Source organism: Phascolarctos cinereus, unplaced genomic scaffold (genome assembly GCF_003287225.1).
Source record: "Phascolarctos cinereus isolate Bilbo 61053 unplaced genomic scaffold, phaCin_HiC Scaffold_3;HRSCAF=262, whole genome shotgun sequence".
Lineage (NCBI taxonomy): Eukaryota > Metazoa > Chordata > Mammalia > Diprotodontia > Phascolarctidae > Phascolarctos > Phascolarctos cinereus.
The window spans coordinates 235,988,612-236,007,638 of NW_027555736.1; positions in this window are offsets into that span (position 1 = coordinate 235,988,612).

Here is a 19,027-nt window from a genome sequence, read left to right on the forward strand (position 1 = left end):
AAGCCACTTGTTTCCCCAACTAATTCAACCTTCCTTTATGTACTTCATATTCTCAAGAGATCATTTTTAGGTTTATTTTGGTGTCATAATTCAGACACCCATAAGTCACTAAAACTGGATACAAGTCAGCAGGTTTGATAAATCTGATAAGCCAAATATTCTCCATTATACTCTGATGAACACTCCAGAAACAGAATGCAACTCCCAATTGGCCATGTCATAAAGCAATCAACTGTACTATGACTCCACTTAGAATCTGTGTAATTTAGTGATAAACTACCAAGGCAAAAACTTTATTCCACTGGCCATCACTCTTTGATTCCTCTAACCCATGCATATCATTCTATATCCTCATCTCCCTCCAGTATCTCCCCTTCCATTGTGTCCAATGGACCCCTGTTTTCCTTCATGGTGGACATCTTCCTTTCATGATCTTTTCATCTTGAAATCATAGACCTGCATCCCACCAGATGTAGGTGGTTACTCTCTCTAGTACTGCATGTGCTTGCATTGATGCCCCTAACACAATGAACTAGAGAGTCATGCTTTTTGTTCCTCACTTGGTACTTCCAGACTCTCCTCCAATCGCCATTACTCAGTAATCTCTCCTCTTTTGAAATGTTCAGTCTATCCAGAAATATCATCCTAACCAGATTCTAATGGCTGTTTTCTTTTGGCCTTTAAGTAATTTTCTCTTTCCCCCTCCCCCAAGGAGTTTAGAACCTGCTCACAGTCATACTTTTCACTTTATCCCCTTCTTCTTCTTCCCAACCCTCTCCCCTTATTTATGGTGACTTCAGTTTACAAATTGATGTCTTATCAAATACCAGTGCTTCCTAGTTTATTGACCTTCTTAATACCCATGATTTATACTTTCATTGCACCCCAGCCACACACAGTGATGGTGTCTTAATCTCATCTTCACTCATAATTATTTCACCTCCACAATTTATAATTCTAAAATTCCACTATCTGATTATCACCTGACCTTTCATTACTTTCTATACCTCCTCCTAAACCTATTCTCTGTCCTCACTGAAACCTCTAGTCACTTCACCCCTCCCTCCTTTACTTTCATCCCTGCTCTGATTTCATTTTCCTTCCTTCAAAATCTTGACTCTTCAGTTGACCAGTTTAACTTTATGCTGTTCTCTACCCTTGAAGTCCTTGCCATCATGTCCAGTCTCTGCTTATCATTTTTCAAATTCCATCCCTGGATTACTTTGACCATGTATGCCTTCTCTGTTCATTTTTATGTACTTCTGAATGTCAAGAGAGAAAGTCACACAACTATGCTGGCTTGGCTATTTATGTATATTTGCTGGCATACATATAAGTTTGTGTTATGTGATCTCAATTAGGCTTTCATTGATGCATCTCAATTATTTTGCTTTTCCATTGTTTTCCTAATATACTCTTACAGTACCAATTCCAAAACTTCCTTCCTCAAGCTTTCTATACCACCCAACCTCCCTTCCTTTTAGCAGTGAGCCCTGCCTCATGCTTCATTGAAAAAGGACTGAGCCTATCTGTCATGAGCTCCCTCTTCTCCCCAGTTCTATACTTCATATTACCTCAACATAATTTTCTACTCTTTCCTCCTTTGTTTCAAGTTTGGAGGAAGAGTTGTCTCTCTCCTGAGGTTATGTTCTCTGCTTGTACCCTTTAGCCCACTCATTCCTATCATTTCCTGGAGCTTGCCCTTTGAACAATCAGTGTGTCTCTAATTTTCAATCTCTTCTTATCCAGTGGTATCTTCTTTTCTCTTTGCAAACATTCCTATATCATCTTCATCCTTAAAAATATTGTCACTTGATACCCTCAAGTTATACATTTCTCCATTGTTCCAAAGCAAACTTCTAGAAAAAAAAATGTGTTTAAATGCCTCAGCTCTCTTACCCGGACTCATGCCTCAACACCTTGCAATCTGGTTGCTAGTGTTAGCTCTCTCTTAGGTTACAAATGATATCTTTTTAAAAATTAACAATTTTTTTAATCATTTTCATTTACATACATCTCTCCTCCCTATTATCCAATGAGTCATCCATCCCATATAATAATGAATTAAAAAAAAAAAGGAAAAACAAAAAAATCAGTTCAGGTTAACTACTCAACACATCAATGGAATACAGCAATGTATGTAGTGTTCCTAATCCATAGCAGCCTACTTCTGCAAATAAGAGAAGGGTGTGTATTTTCCCTTTTCTTCCCTGGAGCTAAGCCTAATTGCTATACTTACATAGCATTTAGTTTTGTTTTAAGATGCTCTCCTAATCCGTTGTCCTTTTTTTCAGTCCTCATCTTTCTTGGCTTTTCTGTAGCATTTTATTCTGTTGATGACCCCCTCATTTTAGATACTCTCTCCTCCTGGAGTTTTTTCTCTTGAGTCTTCTCATTTTCAGGATCATCATTCATGTCTCCCATGACTCTGTCTTTTACACTCTATTTGTCTCTCCTTATACTCTTTCTCTTCGTAATTTCATTAGCTTCCATGGGCAAGTATAATTTCTCTGTATACAGTCTCAAGATCTACTTACTCAGCATTAGTTTCTGTCCCGAATTCTTAGGTTCGCATCACCAACAGGATTTCTCTTAAACACCTCAAGCTTAACATGTCCAAGACAGGACTCATTTCAAAACCCTCTCCTCTTCCTACCTTTTTTATTTCTGTCAAGGGCACTGCCATTCATTCTTCCAGCCACCCAGGCGTGGCATCTTGAAATGAGTCATTCTCAACTCTTTACTTTCATTCATCCCTCATAACCAATCATTTAGCAAGTTTCATCAATTCTACTTCCAAAATATATCTCACATGTATCCTTTTCTCTATCATCTAAACTATTAAAATAGCCTCCTCGTTAGTCTCTTTGTCTCCTGTGACAAATGAAACCCCAGAGAGACAGAGTTTCCGGGTAATTAGCAATTAATTTATTAATTAGGCTAGTTGTCAATTAATAAATTGATGGTCAGTGGTTTTTTCTCGGGAAGCAAAGACCCCAAGGGAGACTCTGAAATGCCTTAAATTGCTTCTGAAAGGGAACTCCTTTGACCAATGAAATTCAAACTTGATTGGTGGACATTTAACAAGGAGGTGGGCTAAAAGTCTTCAGCTTCTCCTTTTGAGAATGTGGCTTGATCTTGAGACTCAGCAGCCTGAAGATATCTGGGCAGGGAAGCCATTTCCATCAGACCTCTCTAGCTAGTTTTCTCCTTCGTGAGCTGGATTGCCCTAAACATTAATGGAGGGGATCAAGAACAGGGGGTTCTTCCCCCAGGTAAAGGCCCTCTCTGAATGGATTCTGTATACTCTCCAAACAGAAATTAGGTCTCCCAGTTGTGTGGGGTCTCACACAACTTAGTTAACAAGCAAGTGTGATGGGGGCTAGATGCAATCTCATCACTCAGTCGTGCCCTTCAGGGGGGACTGATCTTTTCAGGAGCTGTGCCTTAACTGAAATGAAAAGAAAAGGATGGATCATAAATTAATAATTAGTTATTAATATAATAGTATAATGTTAATTCTCTCACTCCCATTTCCTCAATTGGAGAAGACTCCAATTGATTCTACACAAAGCAGCCAAAGTATAATTACTAAAGCATAAGTCTGTCTCTGACATTCTCTTGCTCAAGAAGTACCAGCAGCTCCCTATTGCCTCTTGAAAAAAATATAAACTCCTGCTTGACTTTTAACATTACTCCCAATCTGACCGCATCCTACCTTTCTAGACTAATTACATCTTACTCTTATTCACTCTACATTCCCGACAAACTGGCCTATTGTTTTCCAGATGAAACATTCCATTTCCTGTCTCTGTGCCCTATACAGATTGTATATCCCCTTTCCCAACTACCCCCATCACTTTTTTTTCTTATTTTTACCTTATAGGATCCTTAGCAAGGACCACCCTGATGCTTCTTCCCACACGTAGGAAGCCTATTTTGATCACCCCATTTGCTAGTTCCATCCACAACCACTCTCCCCCACTATTTTATTTTTACTTCATACATATCTCGAAGTATTTTTCTGTGAAATGTATTGCTTTCCTCCAACACAATGTAATTGCCTCAAGAGTAAAGGTGATTCCCCCCTTCATATCCTCAGTGCCTAGCATAGTGCTAAGTAGACAGCTGATATTTTATGCTTATTGAATGAATAATTTATAGCAAACATTGGTGGCAATAGCCAAGCCACAGTGAGAAGCCAACATACCAACGTACTCTATTATTTGTGTGACCTTGAACAAATCATTTACGTGCTCTTGGCCTCAGTTTCCCCATTTTATTTATTTATTTTTATTTTTTGGCTTTTTTGGTGAGGCAGTTGGGGTTAAGTGACTTGCCTAGGGTCACACAGCTAGTTAAGTGTCAAGTGTCTGGGGCCAGATTTAAACTCAGGTCCTCCTGACTCCAAGGCTGGAGCTCTATGCACTGCACCACCTATCTGCCTCCCGGTTTCCCCATTTTTAAAAGGGGTTGGACTATATAAACTTTCTACCTCTAACATTCCATGACTTTACAATTTCTAGGACATATACTAGATGATCTTTGATGCAGAACTGGTGGAAATCAATTTTAGCTTTGTTTCCCTATGGAGGCATGAATAATAGCTCTCCTGAAATTTTCTCATGACAGTAAATTGCTCACTTGACTCAGTTTCCTTTTGATAAAACCTCCCGAGTTGTTTCTCCATAGCTTGTGATTTCTGCATGGCTGCAGGTTATTTGTTCTACTACCTTCCCAAATATCAATTGAATTGGGCTTTAATTGACTAGAGTCAGTCTTGTCTCCTTCCTTTAAAAATGATATGAATCTTATTTGTCTCTTTCTAATATTTAGAGGATCCTCTTCTTCATGAGATCCTTAAAAAATGCATGATATCTTTAAAACAACATCGACATTTCTTTTTACGTGTTCATGATATTTTAAAAGAGATGCATCCTTTAACCATTTTTTCCTCCATTCGGGCTTGTCTTAATTACCTTCCCACTATCTGCCATTTGATTAATGGGTCACAAATCATCAGAAGTAGAGATTAAAAAATATTAAAACATCTGCTACTCCTCTATAATCAGCTTTACAAAAATTCAGAGTAGAAAATTTGAATTGGTACTCCTTTTTAGCCTTACATAAAATTCTAAAGCATATTTGTTATCTTTTCTGTGTCTTTTAACTTATATTTCCTGTCCTTTAGGAAAAAAAAAAGATGTTGTCATATTATCCCTTCACAGTAGCATAATTAAGATCTGGTATGCTTAGTGATCTGACCCACTTTTCACTTGGTTTTCAATTCACTGTTAAGTTTGAGCCTAACCTATAGGACATCTGCACACTTCTGCATTTCCTAAGTACTGTTTCCTAAGGAGCCTATGGAATTGTTCTAGTGCATTTGGCTTCTATTTTTCTTAGACTTCCTTCTCATCAGATACTTGTCACTACTGGCTCAACTTTGATGCTTTGAAGGATGTATGATTTTATCTAAGTGGGTTTTCAGCATATTATAGGCCTTCTTATTTCTTATTTAGAATCCATTCTAATCTCCTTCACCTATTCAATGCCCTGGCCTAACTCACTATACTTGCTCAGGATATGATTAGTGCTGAGCTCCCTAAATTTATCAAAATACATATTCTCAAAATTCATTAAAACGAACACTGTTGAATTCTCAAATCTGGCCTCAGATACTTACTAGCTGTGCGAACCTGGGCATATGACTTGACCTCTGTTTATCTCAGTTTCCTCATCTGCAAAGGGAGATGATAATAGCACCTGTCTCAGGGCTGTTGTGAGGATCAAATGAGATAATATTTGTGAACTACTTAACATGGTGCCTGGCACATTTTCTTCTTGTTGTTGCTCAGTTGTGTCTGACTTTTCCTGATCCCATTTTGGAGTTTTCTCGGCAGAGATACTGAAGTGGTTTGCCACAGCTAGTAAGTATCTGAGGCCAAATTTAAACTCAGGTCTTCCTGACTCCAGGCGCTACCCACTGTACCACCTACTGCCCGTAAGTGCCATATAAATGCTAGTTATTGCTAGTATTATTTTTAGTATATTGAATATTATCTTTGATTGTCTTCTTCAAGATTTCCATCCACCTTTTGAACCTTGGCAAGTTTTTCCTCCTTAGAAAGAATTGATTTAAGGACAGCTGTCTAAGTTGCTTTCTCAAATTTCAGCAGTAGGAAATGCAGGGCAACTAGGTGGCACAGTGGATAGAGTACAGGTCTGAAGTCAGGACAGACATGTACTAGCTATGTGAATTGGGCAAGTCACTTAACCCTGTTTTCCTCAGTTCCTCATCTGTAAAATGAGCTAGAGAAGGAAATGGCAAAGTACTCCAGTATCTTTTCCAAGAAAACCCCAAATGGGCTCATGAAGAGTTGGACGTGATTGAAATTACTGAACAAGCACAGAGGTACTAGTAGTCCTCATGTATTCTAAACACTTATTTGGCCACAAAATCTGAAGGAACTAGTAATCCAATGTATTTCTGGAACATTTAAGTTAAATCCAACATTCTAGCTCTTGGAATGATAACTTATTAATTACTTCTCCATCACCTGGGCATGATCTTGAAAATCTTTGGAAAACAAAGTAACCTAAGGTAAGCCTGCATGGAAAGAAAAAATGGTTGAAGAATGAATATCCTCTAAAATACCATGAATATGCATAAGAAATAAAAACCTCACAACCACTTAGATTTAACTTAGATGATATGGCTGTCTGTGGAACAAAAGTGAAAAACTCTTGAGATGGAACTGTGGTCTGATAAGAATTGTTCAGTCATTTTTTAAGTCATGTCTCACTCTTTGTAACCCCGTTTAATGTTCTCTTGGCAAAGATGCTGGAGTGGTTTGCCATTTCCTTCTCCAGCTCATTTGACAGATGAGGAAACTGAGGCAAACAGAGTTAAGTGACTTGCCCAGGGATACACAGCTAGTATGTGTCTGAGTTCAGATCTGAACTTAGGGAAATGTCTTCCTGACTGCAGACACAGCACTCTGTCCACTGTGCCATCTAGCTGCCCATGATAACAGCAATATCTCCCAAAGTCGCCTACCATATGAGCTACACTAGGCCTTTTCCTTTAAAAGTATTAGATTTTTTTTTCAGTCTGGGTTTCCCTAACTCTCCCAGGCTATAAGTGCAGTGGCCACTCACAGGCCTGACTATTGCTGATCAACCAGAAACTCTGACCCAGTCTGCTTATGACTTGGACCAGTTCATCTCTCCTTAGGTAAGCAAGTAGGACCCTGTTCCTAGGAACTCTCCATCTTGGTGCTCTACTTAGTAAAGACACCCACTCAGTTTTAACCCTGTTTCAGCTGAGAACTCCTGAACTTAAGGGATCCATCATAATCAGCTTTCCCTAGTAGCATAAACTACAAAGTTTTGCCCCCATTCCTGGACCTCTAAAGGTATTGGAACCATCCTGAATACTCAATTGACCTGGGGGATAAAAGGCTCAGGCTACTGATGTTGATATCTAGTCACTTGAGTACAAAAAACCCAGGGTGTGATGAGCTTCTGTTGCTCTTTCAGTTTTGACCACCAGGGGTAACTAGAGGTAGAGCAACTGCACAGAGCCACATCAAGGTTGTATCCTTCCCTTGCCCTTGATGTCTTTCTTTTGCTATGGCTAAGTAAAGCGTTCTCTGCTCTGGTTAAACTAACCGTTAGATGTTCTCCAAGTGTCTCTTTTCATTCTGCTCTTGAAACTGAGTACCAGACCAGTGTGGGTCAGGCTTGTCATGCTACATATAATCAAATAGCCAGTACAAAGATGGTCTTACAATTGAGTAATTGGTTTATAAATACAAAGGAGTTATCCTGAGACTATATTTTGTGACTCTGAACAGTTATCTGCCTTACCCATTTAATGTAAGCTCTTCAATAATGCAATGAACCAAAGAAGTAGCATCTTGTAATGAGGTTTAATAGCATTCCACCTTACTCAGAAAACAGGGTGATGAATGACAGGTTCCCAGGGTCAGTCCAGGAAAAAACCAAAACCAAAAAACTATTAAACCCACAATCTAGCTAAATTATAGTAATGTTAATGCCAAAGCAACCATCGTTTTAAGACATCATTTCTATAGGGGAAAAGTCACTTCAGCTTCTAATTCAGGATGCTACCAAAACTGTCACCTAGAATTGGAAAAGGGTGTTCCATCTCTACCTCCTTAACAAAAAGGCCACAATAAGAAGAATGAAAATCTTTAGGCTTTCGATCCATCTTCCTGAGTTCAAATCTGGCTTCAGACACTTACCTGGATGAGCCACTTAGCCCTGTTTGTCCCAGTTTCATCATCTGTAAAATGATATGGAGAGGGAAATGGCATTCCAGTATCTTTGCCAAGAAAACCCCAAATGGGATCATGACTGAAATGACTGAGCAACAATGGTAATAGGGAAGGTACTGAAGAGGAGAGGCAGCTGCTCAGTAGCCACAGTAATGGTGACGGGGAGAGTCAGTGACAAAGGTGGCAAAGCGAAAGTGAAGAGGAGTTACTGAGTGTAAGGGAAAACAAGTCTTTAATTGGGGCAGCCTTTCGTATGAAAGAGACATTGCATAGATACTCGTTCCTAAGTCAGTGACTTCCTATATTAGAATATTGGGTTTATTGGAGACTTAAGCAGCAGAGTGACATGTGAGGCTCATGGATTTTTACTTTCATCCTGACTATTAATCAAATCAAGGTACTTAATTTTCTGTGCCTGTGTTTCTTCTTCTACAAAATGCAATAATAGAGTTTTCTTCCAGTTCATTCTCTAGTGATTAATGATATTCTGATAAAAAGGTATTTATTCTTCTTGAGTAAGATAGTATCTTGTCACCAGCAGTCTGGACACTTTGTGATCAATTTTTTGGTTGTGACACATGAAGTAAATAAAAATGCAAAATGTTCCTCAGTGCTACATATTCTCTTTCTATTATTATGGCAGTGGTAGCAAAGTAATGGGAGAAAAGTGAGGGGGTGGGTGGGAGTAAGAGGCTATTGCAAAACACAGTTTTTAGACCACGTATGAACATTAACTTACCTGTTAATACTCTAAATGCGAGGGCCTCATCCGATGAGAAAGTGGTTGTACCACTGGAGGAACTGAATCATATTACTCTTGCTATAAATGAAATGGGAATACAAAAGAAAGTTTCAGTTAAATGGAAGAATGGTTCACAGGTTTTCCTTGAAGAGGCAAATAAAAGAGTCGGTGGAGTTATGGTTACTATGTTTGCAAAGTCAATACAAACCATCATTTCATGGGACATTTGGTCAGCTCGTATTTGCAGTGCTCATGATACATATTTGAAAAAGGTCACTTTGAAAATAATTGGAGCTTATATAAAGAAGTAGATGTATTCTATGAAAAATTCAATAAGCCCCTCTAAATCAAATCAACATGTATTTTGTGACTAAATGCAAAAAATTGAGAACAGCAACACATACTCACATATATGAATACATATACCTACATATATACACACACACACACACACACACGTGTGTGTGTGTGTGTGTGTGTGTCTGTGTACACTCACATATTGGGAAATACAGTTTAGGAGAGAGTCTTCTAAACTATCTAGGAGTCTTGTGCATGCATATGGAATAGTTTGAGAAGACAATGTTATGAAAATTAAATAGATTTATATTTTGACAAAAAATAACTTCTCACTGATGGGTCTTTCCTGAATAAGCTGTCTATATAAAGATCTTCCTAGAGTAAAAATGAAAAATAATACAAAGCTATAATGCAAATAATGAAAATGAGAAAAAAAAACCACAGTGTTTGATTAAAAGAACTCCAGACTGATCTGCTTAAATAATTAAATAAATTATTATTACCCCAAACTGGGAAACAGAAAAGGTTACCAGAATTGATAATTTTACCCAATATCTCTGGAGCTCGCCAATCACATTTCTGGGTGAGTTAAATGTGTAGTTTCTCTCTGAATTCTAGAATTTTCTCTGAATTATAGAGTCTATTCAACTGTACTTTTACTTATCAGTTTAAAAATTCTTTTATGAGGCCCTGAAATATGGATTTAGGGTTTTCAATTGTTTCATCATTATAGACCAATGATTCTTGGATCATCTGAGACCCGTTTTTTAGACTATTAAAAATATAGATACTTCATGTGTTCTGATTTTGCTATATTTTGTCTTAGTTCTAATAGTTCTTGTTTTATGATTTAGTTTTTTAGATATGGATTCCATTCTTTTTCTGAGAGTATTTATTCCTTGTTAATACTAATTGTGATAGCTGATATGTGAGTAGCACTTCAATGATTGCAAAGCAATTTATATACAGCATCTCATTTGGGCCTCGCAGCAACCCAGTAAATTAGATACTAGAACAGGGGTGGGGAACCTGCAGCCTTGAGGTCACAAGTGGCCCTCTGGGCTCTCAAGTGCATCCCTTTGACTGCATCCAAACTTCACAGAATAAATACTCCTCTCTAGGTCCTCGAGTGTCGCCCTTTGACTGAATCTAAACCTTACAGAACAAATTCTTTTATTAAAGGGATTTATTGTGTGAAGTATATTATTGTGAATGAGCAAGCTTTGACTTTGTCCCTGCTAGCATGGTGAATGTGTGTATTATGTAGGTGTGGGCAGAGGGGATTAACTGTTGATTAACCCCAAATTCTTTTCACTTCCAGAGAGACCTAAAGCAGGATAGTTGTCGTTGTTGCTAATGCTTTGTTTTCTAAAAGGGCCAAGACTGGCTTGTGAATCGGATTTAAGGGAGGCAAAGTGGCAACAGTCTCATTCTCTCTTCCAGAGTCATCAAAGTCCAATGTCAAGACACAAGTCAAGATAATTGATGATGGCCTGGGATGCAGTGGATAACGCTGGCATCTTCAATGTCTCACCAAGCTCTAAGCTCTCCACAGCAAATGCTTCAGCCTCCCTCATAGCTGTGGGAACAAATTGTTCTCATCCGCCCTTTCCACCAGGGGAAGTCTTCACATGCTTGGGTAGACATCCCCCTAACTCACTAATGGGTTTGAGGCCTGTTGGTTACTCTTAGCCTTTGCCAAGTGTGGCCTCTGCACATGCTACCGCTTCTTGGAGCCACAGGTAACAGTCGGGTGGCAGGTGGAGAAGAAAGGTGGATGAGCAGCCCTGCAAAGGGCTCCGAAGCCCTCACACCAAAGGTGCTATTCGGACATCCTGTATATCCCAAAGCAGGATAGTACATTAATTTTAGGGCAGGCAGGGCTCAATGGAATAAAGAGTTGCTTGACTCTTACAATTCTGAATGCTTTCCTGCCAGGGGAAAGAGCTTCAGTTAGGGTAGCATTATAATTCTGGGGGTGACTGTATGGGTCCCTGGGAAAATGGAGGCCGTTGGAGAAAAATGAGTTGATTCTCTAAGGACCCTGAGTGCTTTCCCTTTGTGGATGGTCCTCAATCATGGTGTAGTCTTGGTGGAAGTGAAGCTCACCTATAGGAAGGAGAGTTATTTTGCTTTTTGATGGGTTTATGCACATTTTCTGCCAGATGAAGTGAAACCTCTTCTGAACTGAATGTATTTTTAGTCTAAGTGCTTACATAGAACCTGAGACTCCTTTATAGGTAGATAGGTGGATTAGTGGATTAGAGCATTGGGCCCAGAGACAGAAAAACTAAGAAAAAACTAAGTCTAAATCCAACCTCAGCCATTTAATACCTGTGTGATCCTCGGCAAATCATTTTGCCTCTGTTTGCCTTAGTTTTCTCATTTGTAAAAATGGCACCAACTTCCCAGGGTTGATGTGAGAATAAAATGAGATAATATTTGTGAAATGCTTTGCAAGTCTTAATGTGTTATATAAGTGCTAGCTATTATTATTATTATTTTCAATAGAGACTGGGCTGAGAGCAAAATTCCAGTGTTCCCAGGGGAAACCATGCACACAGGCATGAAGCAAAGAAAGAGTGATTATTGAGAAGCCTCTAAGATGGAGCCCAATTAATATAAACCCAGAGCTTCATTTCTGTTCCTTGAATTAAAGAAGTTGTGGTTTGTTTTGTTCCTTTCTCAGCTTCTTTTCTGAAAATGAGTGCTTCCTCTATCTGCTTGACACTCTGGAGGTCATCATTCAGAATACACAATATCTTTCTTTGTTTTAATGGAATGTTAGTGGTTTCTTCAGGTCTCTTGTTTTTGCCTGGTTCTCATACATGAATATGTAAATGAGCTGCAATTTTGTCAATGTGGGGAACTCTGGGTCCTAGAACTCCCTTTATAGCTGCACAGATCATAACCCAACTGCAGCTTAGTAGGGAAAGTCCCAGGGAGTGGCTTGAGGCACGTTAAGTAATGCATGTAGCATCACACATTAAGTATTACATGAAGGATTTGATTCCCAGCCTTCATGACTCTGAGCTCAATACTTTATCTACCACGCCATGCTATCTTTCTTCGTGTCTCATAAGTTGGCAAAAATGAAAGTTTGCACTTGGGTTGGAGAACAAAACAATTATACAAATATGAGAGGAGACACAGAAAGCAGTTCACATGAAAAGGATGTGGATGTCAAGTTCAATAGCATCAACAATGTGATGTTGACTACTTGCCTTATAGGGTTATTGTGATGAAAATATTTTCCAAACCTTAAAGCTCTCCATAAAAGTGAGACATCATTATTATTGTCATTGCTACCTGGCAGTCAAAAAATCTCATGTGATCTTAAGCTCCATGAAAAGAAATACAGTGTTCAGAATGAAGTAGATGATAGTATTGTACATGGTACCATGCTCTGGTCAGATCACATTTGGAGTAGTGGGTTCACATTTTAGAGTCTGAGATGCTATATACAAACGATTTTCTTAGAAAGGACATTGACATACTGGAGACTCTTTAGATGATGGGGAATGAAATGGGGAGATTCAGGAGAAGAGGGATGAACAGCTTGGAGAAAAGACCATGGTAGTGGAGGACGGGGAGAAAGGAGAGTTTGGTGTAGAAATGGGGGATTTCTCTCTTCAAATATCAAAAGGTTTTTAGTATGTGTGGAAGAGGCACTAGATTTTTTTCTGCTTGGCCCTAGAGGGAATGCCTAGGACCGAAGGGTAGAAATTACAGGAAGACAGATTTTGTATCAAAGTAAGGAAAAATTTTCTGATAATTTGAAGTGTCCAGAAATGGTTTGTGAAGTGATGAGTTCTCCATGACAATAACTGATTTCTCTTTCTCTGTGTGTGTGTGTGTGTGTGTGTCTTTCCTCTTCCCTCTCTCCCTCTCATTTGATTTTCACAACATTATGGAATAAATACTACAGATATTTTTGTTCCACTTTTACAGTTGAGGATCCTGAGACTCAGAAATTGCCCATGGTCCACTTAACTCTCTCCTAACTCCAAGTCTAGCATTCTTTCCCCTATGCTAAGATCCCTATTACTAAAGGTCTTCAAGTGAAGGTTGGACTGTTTCTTGAAGATTGTAGCAAAGAATTGTTGTTTTAAGAAATGATTGGATGACCTTTGTGGTCCTTTTGAAATTTAAGATTCTAAGAGATGCTAGATTCTTTAGTTTAGCACTTAATAGCAACCTCCACTTGCAGCCCAAAGTTAGGAAAGCAAATACAATTAGAAAAGGTGCAATTTTTGTTGATAAGTTGTTTCAGTCATGTCTGACTCTTCATGACCCCATTGGGGTGGTGGTCAATGGTTGTATTTGTTCAGTTGTTTCCATCTGTCCAATGGACATTTGGAGTTTTCTTGGCAAAGATAGTGAACTGATTTGCTATTTCCTTCTCCAGCTCATTTTACAGGTGACGAAACTGAGGTAAACAGGGCCAAGTGACTTGCTTAGGGTCATACAGGTAGTAAGTCTCTTAGGCTAGATTTGAACTCAGAAGGTGTCTTCCTGAATCCTGGCCTGCCACTCTATCTAACATACCACCTAGCTGCCCATACAAGCTAGAGTTGAAAAATGTTTGTGTATCAAGCAATAATTTTATGTTCAAACAAAACATTTTCATAAATTCATAGAATTTGAAGTTGGGATAGACATCCTAACACAACCTTTTTATTTTATAGAACTCAAGTGTAAAAATGTGAAAAATGATTTCCCCAAGGTCAAATTGTGGTACGTAACAAAGCTGGGAAGCAAACCCAGGTCTTTGGACTGTAAATCCAGCAGTCTTTTTACTCTATTGTAGTATGTTCACAAACTAGAAAAATTACTTTCAATTTATAAATAGGAACCAATATGTATGTAGTATATAATATATATATATGCCCACACACACATATATATACATATATATAGCTTTACACCTATATTGTTCCATATTTTTCATGAAAAAAACTCTCTTCAAAAATTGCTTTAAAATTTTCAGAAAATTTACATTTCTGTAACAGCAAAAATTAACATCACATGCAAATTATTTTCCTGTACTATATGCAATTTATAATTTTCCCCACTAACTTTAAGGATACTATAATTTGTATAAATTATCCCTCATTGTTTGTAGGTTTTTCCACATGCTGGGAAATTCAAAAGTGAGTGCCATACCTGACAGGAATTGAAATAGAAATGAAATCTCAGATTTATTGAGGTCTTAACCATCGAGTATAACTACCACATTTTGTTAATAAAATAGTGTTTCTTACACATGTGAAAGAATATTTTTTTTTATGTTCTATGTCTCTGATCTGAGCAACCCTTAATATTAGATAATTATTTAGCTCATTTTCCTATACCCATTTATTTGGTAGCTCATTAATTACCTCAGAGCAGGGAAAATGTTTCCTTTAAGAAGGTTAAACAAAGAGTTTATTGACATTAGTGAATTGCTTAAAGAAAACATTATTAAATAAAAGGCACTTATTTAAACACTAAATTAATCATTTAAAGGAAAATTAGAGGTCGTATCTCCTCCTAAATAAATAATGTTAACCAGTAATGAGATACCCATTTTAGATTATAGGCAGGTTTTGGTTTCAGAATGTTGGCTGGTGAGCAATAGTTTTCTAGGTTTATTCGGCCTCCGTGATCATGTTTTAAAATTTCATCCTTGAAATTTTTTTAAAAATATATACCATTTATAACTATCCATCATTTTTAATCGGTATAGAAAACACCTTTAAAGCTACCCTCTCCCAAAAGCATAAGAAAAGATTTACGCTCCCAGAGAAGGCTCCTACCATGGAAATCGATTCTCCTAAGCTACTGGCTACAGTTATCAATCTTATCAAACAGGCCAGTGCACGAGTGCCCTTAACACTGTCATTTGTATGATCTTGCTGTGCCAATGTTAACCATTCCAATATTATAGGACAAGAGTATGCACAACTCACACTGGTGAGAAGCCCCAAATTCCTCTTTTTAAAAAACAATTTATTTATTTATTTATTTTTGCATAGCACATCTTTCTCCCCACCCCCACCCCCCTTGGGGTGAGGAGGAACAGAACCAAAAAAAATAGGTTGGTTTTTTTTTTTTCTTTAATGGGATAGAGTGGGGAATATGGTTCCATTAGGGCTGTCTGACAGTCTAATTGTTTTGTTTTCTTTTAGGCTGAACATCCCACTGACCAAGTGCGTGCTGGTGCCTAGTCCCACACCTTCCCCATGCTGTCTCAAAGAAGAGACCCTCACATAACATCATGAATACAGAATGCATGGCCCCACCGCTGAGTTTGCATTAACGCTTCTTCCAATGATGATGGCTGTGGTGGCTGTTGACAGGTACCATAGCGCTGCACTCCAGGCTGTTTCATGGGTGATACCAAATCTGGTGCCAGCAGCTTTGTTAATCACAATGCTCTGGGTTTTGTTTATAGCCATGCGAGAGTTAAGAACTTTAAGTTTAATGAAATCTGACATTAGAACTGATAAATAATGACAATATCCAGGGGTTGCAATGGCGACCCCTGTATGGATATTATCATCAAAGGGCACAGCAGATTTCACTTTCTATTAAGAAAGACACATTGTTCTGTGTGAAGGAGGTAAAGGGAAGGACCCAGGGTTGAGAACTGTGTGCATGATTCTGTTTTTGTGTGTTAGTTCATGGCTGAGTTTTAATCAGGATTCATTCATAGAGACACAAATGTTTGCTTTTGCCATGGCAATAATGGCCTTCAACCTGAACATTGTTCTGATTAGTACCGTTCAACTCATCACTGCACCCCATTTGGGTAACCTGTGATTTCCAAAGGACTGGGTTTTAATATGTCATTTTGTGGCCAACAACGCCTTGTAATACCATCCAACCACCTCAGCTTTGGTATTTCCTTCCAGAGTTGATGGAAGAAAGAACCCCACACCCAAACCCAGTACTTTACCAAATTTTCCTCTCCAAGAGTTTTTGCAGTTCCCCTTCCTGCAAATGAAAGAAGAGATCTGCCTCTATATATTTAATTAAATGTATATCTGATAAGTAGCAATCCTCTGAAATGAAAAAAAATTTTTTTTTCAATTTGAGATCCCATAGGTTTCAAATCCAATTCATTATTTCAGAAAGAAAAAAAAAAAACCAGCAGAGGGAAAAGTTGTTTCAAGCCATCCTGATACCTCTCATTAACTGGGAAACACAAAGGAATAAAACAGGATTTTTCTGATTATTTCAGGTTCCCTCTCTTCTCCCCCCTCCCCATCCACTACATTTAGACACAGAAAGAAAGACACTTTGTGTTTAAGGTTAATCAAATTTCAGTACATTTTTTTTTAACAAACTGGAATCACACTAATCTTTTTTCCCCCCTCTAATGTGTGGCTGTTGAAATCCTCAGCTGTGATAAATTAAGCTACTTATTAATCTAATTATCGTACATTCATCCTAAAAACTTTCATGTGACTTGAAAAGGCTATTCAACCTTTTCCCTCCCCTCCTAGAAAGGGCTCAACCTTGCACCAATTAAGATCATTCTGAAGTAATGCTTTAAGAAAGCTTTCTATAATCACCCAGTGGAACATGGATAGATGGTAACCAAACGAAGAGCTCTGGGAAAAGTTCAGCATTCCTTTCTGTCTGCCAACTTTTATGGTTTCACTGCACGAGAGAGGAAGACATCATTTTCCTATTTAGCTGTTAACTTCTTCGACACCAAAATAAAGTCCATGAAATTATTGCGCAAATAAAGTTGGAGCATATGTTTTAAAATCAATTGACATCCTCATGCTATAGAAATGGAACAATGGGCAGATTTGCCTGAAAATACTGAGCGCCAACCATATGAACTAAACCCTGTACTGTCTCTGCGCAATGGCATATTTTGACCCCTAGAGCACATATTTACTATGCAGATTTTTAAAGGGCTCCTTTTATGACCTATCTATTGATATTGAAATGTTCCTATCCTAATGCAGGTTCAATTTAGGATTAAAAAATAAAAAAAATATGTTGCTCGTGTATCATATCTTAAACATCCATTCATTGCCAAATACCACTCTTTTTTTTTTAATGAGGGCATAAATGGAACTATTTTACATTCAAATTAAGCTAGGTATTAATTTGAATGTAAAATAGCTCAGTTTATGTGGGTAGTTTCAATGACAGGTTTACCCTAAGACAGAATTCAGGAACATGACAAGATGGGGAAGGAAGTGGCTGGCAGTTTGTCACCTACCCTCCATGCCCAGCAAACTTGCTAACTGAGAATAGTTTTTGAAGTGAAGATTAAAAGAGTGGAATTATAAAGTATAATTACATTTTATTGAAACTCTAGAAATCAGAAAAAAAAATCCAGCAGGAAACTTTTAGTGAAACTGATGTGTTGTCATTATCATTAAAAGATAAAAGTTCCATACTGTTTTTATCTGTTTATTTGGAAGAAATCCAGCCTTTACAGTTATGCAGGAAACAAAAAACTGAAATGCAGGAGTAATTATTAAAACTGTGTGATTTGTTATCTCAGCTACTGTCTTTCCAAATGGTAATGCAATATCAGCAGCTGCAGACGGTCGCTGATTTCCTCTATTAGTAAACAAGTGCTTTGGAGACCTGTGTGAGGCACTTTAAGCCCGCTACTCCCCGAAGTGCTGTCAGGCTTAACTACTAATCCATGGTATTTCAGAGCACTGGAAATTCATCTTTATAAAACCTGAACAAAAAAGGGAAAAAAGCCTGGAGGGCATGAGCTCCCTCTGGTGAGACAAATGACATGTTCATTTATTAATGAAACAATAACCCTGGAAAGAGGATCAAAGCACATTCCATCCTCACTTTACAATCCCCAATTTTCTCAGGCCAAACCATTTAATTGAGCCATGACAATGGAATACTTAATTGTTGCCTTAAAGTTTTGAAGAAAGGACTTCTTCAGAATCAATGTTCAGTTCAGGATTATTATCCAAATATAATATAGCCAGATTGTGGCTAGTGGAATTTAATTCATCCTACTTTGGGGGGCCTTTTAGCTGGCAGAAAAGGAATTTTCTTTGACAGTTCTCTCCCTGCTCACAAGATATGCTGTTTGCCCTACTGCTCCTCCCCTACCCAGCCTGTTCAAAGGTTTGATGAATTCTTCCTCACCCTTAAAACAAAAATGGGCCTGCTTCTGGCCTTGTGGCCTGCCCAGGTGCCTCATGACATCACGGTTTTTGCAGCACCACAAGTGACTTCCCTTGCATAATGAACAGGAAATAGCCAGCTCCAGGGTTCAGGAAAGTCAAAAAAGCTAGGAGCAACTAGCAGGGAGCCTTAGACCTGGTAGGGGCTCAAGGAATGTGTGCTGATGAGGTCGATGTCTTTGCCTTTGCATCTAGAAATGAGTAAAATCAACACAACTTTCTTCTTTGCCTTGCTGTGTATTTTTCATTAAGTGCTAGGGTTTCAAAGCTGATGACAGGAATGTTAAAAAAAAAAAGGACATGGTTCAATTTCTATAGTAATTCTGGTTTTCATCACAGTTCTTGGGACCCATTTTTTTTTTTATAAAAAGGTTTATAGCTCAATGTTAATATCAAATTTACAGAAATGCTGAAACAAGTCTTCAACATTCTGAACTGCCCTCCTTCTTCACATTTTCAAAGAGAATGCACTGCAATGATCAGTTTCATAGGATCATAGATTTAAAACTGCAAGGTCT